Raw genomic sequence first — 5211 nt, forward strand, 5'->3', positions numbered from 1 at the left:
GTGCTGTGTTCTTCCTCCCTTCTGAGCAGCTGTCCTGAGGAAGCAGCTCTTGTAGATGTTAAGGGTCAGGATTCAAAGAAGCGCACAGCCGCTTTGTAGAATTGGATTTTTTCCACATGCATACGAAAGAAACGTCTTTGGGATGAAGTCAGAAAGGCTAAAAGCCTGAGCTAAGGAGTTGATGGGTGTTCTTGTTCCGGGCACCAGCCGAAGGAAGGGAAATGGCATGTCTGGAAGGAAACGCTGGCCAGGCACAGGTCACCCTGCCCCATCACGCTGCACGTCTCTCTAGTTGCCCGGAATATACATGTTTCTTCTTGGACAGTGTTGGATCAGCACTGTTAAGTTTCCATCATCCAATGCCCCTTTTAAAATCAAATATCAAGAGTAGTTTACTCTTGCCAGACACATCACACTGGGATTGAGACCAGAAATTTCTACTTATTGGTCACATTTCTTTCTTCTCTTGAATATACGTATACTATGAGTTTTGGGTGGAAATTTGGGGACTACTCTAAGTTTAACCAGGGGAAATGAAGCCCTCGAGAGCTTTGAAGCAGGACAGTCATTGAAGCAATCTGAACCTCTGGCTGCTTTTAAGACCTTTGTCCTTTGAGCCATGTGGTTTCACTACAGTGTACCAGGATGTAGATTGTTTTAGTCTGCTTGGGATTTGTTGTGCTCGCCAAATTTCGATTTTATTTCTTTTATTCAATTTTGGAAAATGCTTGGTTATCATCTAAGAATTATTCTCCTACCTTCTCTTGCCTCCTCCTGAACTCTGAGTAGGTACGTGAGGGGCTGTGTCTTAGCCCCTCTGGGATTTTTGGGGGGAGGGGAAAGTGAGAGGAGTGGATTTCTCTCTCGATATATTTCAGGCATTTAAAGATTTTCCCCCTTTAAATCAGAAATATTTCTTCAATGGGTTTATTGAGTTTTTAATATCAAGGATAGTAGTTTTTAATGGACTATTTGGTACTTTTTTAAACCTGCCAGGATCCTTTTTTTTTTTTAATAGCATCTTATGCCTTGTTTTGATATCTTTTGGTAAGCTTCTTACTATTTATATCCTGTTTCTAAATTCCATCTTCAAGTCCTCAGGTATCCAATTTTGTTGTTTGTTTTTGCTGACTCATCATTTTACCCCAGTTATGGCTGGGAGAAATCATCCCAGACCCTATGACCCATGAGGCTTGGCCTTCTTGAAGTGATGCTATAATCCAACCCACTTCATGGAATGCAGGCTCTTGTCATTCTTAGTTTCAGGTTTCCAAATTAACCACATAAGATTATTATTTGGCCACTATTCCTAATTCTTAAAGTTGTAATAGCTCATAGCAGATAACAAGATTTTTGAAACAATGGAACATAAGGTCTCAGATTTTTAATTTGATTGTAAACAATTAAATAGAATTCATTTATCCAGTCAGCATTTATAGAATTTCCACTATGTGCCAAGCATTGATCTGTACACTGGGAGTCAGATGGGCAAGACAGTTATCCTGCCCTCACAGCGCTTAGATGCATTCTTTTAGGAACAGAGGCACAAACAAACAAACAAATAATAAAGCAGTGTGCTAGGGTGGAGGCTGTTGGGCTACGGGGTGACAGCATTGTCCCCCATCCCTATCTCATTCCCACTTCATCTTGCCTCTGCTTTATTTCACTCTGCAGGGTGAACTTTCTCCCCCTCTCTGTCCCATAACTGGTTACTCCACAGCTCCTCAGTTCACATCTTCCTGGTTTAAGAAGCTGAAAAAGAAAACAAACAAATTCATGGAGGGAGAATTTGGCCCATGTTGGGTGTGACCCCTAGTCCAATCAACTCTAGGCAAGACAGAAACATTTAGAAAAGGAAAAATAAAAGTTTTACTTACAAAGAGTACAAGAGAACAGACTTCCCAAATTAAAACAAAAAGCCCACAGAAGTACTTTTATTTATTTATTTATTTAAAATATATTTTTATTGGTTTCAGAGAGGAAGGGAGAGGGAGAGATAAAAAACATCAATGATGAGAGAGAATCATTGACCGGCTGCCTCCCACATGTCCCCTACTAGGGATCGAGCCTGCAACCCAGGCATGTGCCCTTGACTGGAATTGAACCCGGGACCTTTCAGTCCGCAGGCCTACGCTCTACCCACTGAGCAAAACTGGCTAGGGCAGTGGTCGGCAAACTGCGGCTCGTGAGCCGCAGTTTGCTACTCTGTTGACTAATGAGTTTGCCAATCACTGGGATAGGGGCTTAATCACAAGGAATAACAACAGCTTGTAATTATTGGAATCGAGAGTCTAGGTCAGTGGTCGGCAAACTCATTAGTCAACAGAGCGGCAAACCACGGCTCGCGAGCCGCAGTTTGCCGACCACTGGGCTAGGGCATCACAGAAGTCCTTTTAAAATAGAACCTCAAATTACCAAGATTATGTCTGCTATGGTGGGAAGACAGGACTGTCAGTTTCGCAGAGGCCCTGGTGCCCTGTGGATGTCAGCATAGCAAAACTCGGAGATAAAATTGTTTTGGTTAGCGCGCCCACGTTTGCAGGAAATACTCAGCTTTATTATTTCAGAGATTAGAACCGGTTGGGATGACGTCAGTCTCTCGTTTATCTCAGGGTGCAAAGTGCTCTGTCCTGCTGGAAGCAGGGCCAAGTGCCAGCTTTGCTTCTGTAATTCACAAGCTACAGAAATAGCAGCCAGGGCCCATTCACACCTGAAGGAGGCATTGCAGAGGGTCACTCTGAACTGCACACCCTTAAAAGTGTCTACTGCCTAGTAATCTGATTAATCCTAATTACATAGCCATAGAAGTCTACACTGCAGATTCCCAAGTCTTCACACTTGACTAGTACCTTATATAAAGCACCTTCATGCCTATTTATATAGTCAGTCCTCAAAGCCCTGTGGGGAAAGAATACTAGTGAAACTTACTAAGCACTTCTTATGTGTGCCACCCAGTTACCGGTCATTTCCCCGGAGCCAGGCACTGTTCTAACACATTTACCCATATTAACCATTCATTTAACTCCCACAACATTCCTGTGAACACAAGGTGTGATTATTATTCTGATTTTACAGGTAATACAATTGGAGCACACAGGGGTTAAGTAACTTGCCTCAACTCACACAGCTTGAGAGTGGTGTAGTTGGAACCTGATCCCAAGTAGCCCAGGTCCGGAGACCATGCCCTACACGGCCTCTCTAGAAATGAGTGCTATTCCAGTTTTACAGATGAAAAAATAACCAGTACTCAGAAATTACGTGACTTGTTCAAGGTCATTAACAGAATGATAAGCTGGAATTTTAAATCAACGTTTGACTTCAAGCCAGGCTTCTTTCAATAATAACAAGAACAGCAGCCGTAGCAGTAGTTAATTATATACGGTTTACTCTCTGCCATGCACTGTTCTAAACACTTAACATACATTAACTAACTCACTGCACAGCTCCGTGGCATAGATACTATTATTATTGCTATTTTACAGAGGAGGAAACTGAGGCATGGAGGTTAAATAACTTGCCCAGAGTCACTCAGCTGGAAAATTGCAGAGTCCGGATTCAAACTCAGGCAGTCAGCTCCAGAATCTAGACTGCTAACTGTGGCTTTACACGGCCTCGGCATGCTCTACCACTGTCTTCCTCAGCAGGCTCAGTAGGGAACAGAGGGAAGGGAAGGACACCAGCAGTTACTGGTTAGACTTTTATACGCTGTGCTGGATTGTATGATTGCTAAAATACTTATTGGGCCTGTCCCTATGGAAGGATTGTACTTTGCATTTGCTGGCCATGACTTGCTTTGGCTGTTAAAATGTGAATGCAAGTGATGTCATGTCTAAGCAGTTCTGATAGCCCCTGAGAGGTTCTGCCATCTCTCTTTTCCCTTTGCCATGAGACCTGCCTGTCCCCGACAGAAGCCACTTCTTCAGTATTGCTCTTGGAATAAAGATTTGGAGCAGAGCACAGCTGACATGCTGAGGATATGGACATGAACAAGTACCCTTGGATGTTGTAAGCCATTGAACTTTGGGAGTCATTGGTTTCCATAGCATAACTCAGCCTAAGCAGATTTATACATATACTGCACATTAAAATTTAATCCTCACAAAACCCTACTAGGCAGGTATAATGAGTCCCAGGAAGAAACTAAGATTCACAGTTTCACTAATTTGCTCAGTGGTGTGGACTGAATATTTGTATTCCCCAAAATTTATATGCTAAAGCCCTAACCTACAATGTAATGGGTGCCTTTGGGAGGTAATTAGGGTTAGATGCAGTCATGTGGGTGGGGCCTCATGATCGGATTAGGGCTCTTATAAAAGATACCAGAGAACTTCTCTCTCTTTTCCCCTACCCCCCAAGTGCAGAAGAGGTCATTATGGCCACATGATTATATTCTCTTTCTAAAAAAGTCCTTTAATGGCACAGAGTAAAATAAATCATAGATCCCTCTCTCTTTCTGACAGATGAGGAAGTAAGGACTAAGGGGTGGAATTGGACAGTCCAGCATTGGCTGTTGCATGGATTCACTCACTGAACCCCTGCTAGTGTCTGGGCCCAGCACCTCATTGTAGTCCCCATGGGAGGATTCACTAGGAGGTGCTCAGCGGACACCACATAGGATCTAGGACATGGTGAGGACCAGGGTTGTCTGACATGCTCCGTGCCACTGTCTTCACCTCTTTTGGAGTCATCATCCCCCTTTGAGAATCCATGTGGATCTTCCACCCCCACATAAACATTTAGCATAAAATTTCAATCTTCGAGGAACCGGCAGGTGGAAACTCTGCATGAGATATTCTTCATTCAGACCTGTGAGGAGGAAGAAGGGTGGGAGGGAGGGAGAATAAGAGAGGCAGCAGTGGGGAGTGGGGCATCTGTTGATTTCTCTTTCTGATGATGCTGGGACATCAGGGCCATGACAATATGTTAAATACTGATACCTTTCCCCACTCCTGTGCACATACACAATTAATAAAATTGTTTTCCTTTCTTCCTGTTAATCTGTCTTTTGTCCAGTTAAATACACAAACCAGATTCACTAAACTTAAAGAGGGAGAAGTAGAGTTTTCCTTCTCCACACGTTAAGGTTAGGTAACTTAGTGGACTTTTAAAGGTTACATAAGGCTTTACTGTCCTGACTTGATGGCAGATGCACAGCCATCACTAATATCCATTCTTTTTCCATAGCAGACATCCCTAATTGAGCAGGATACC

The sequence above is a fragment of the Eptesicus fuscus genome, chromosome 2 (genome assembly GCF_027574615.1).
Source record: "Eptesicus fuscus isolate TK198812 chromosome 2, DD_ASM_mEF_20220401, whole genome shotgun sequence".
NCBI classification, from domain to species: domain Eukaryota; kingdom Metazoa; phylum Chordata; class Mammalia; order Chiroptera; family Vespertilionidae; genus Eptesicus; species Eptesicus fuscus.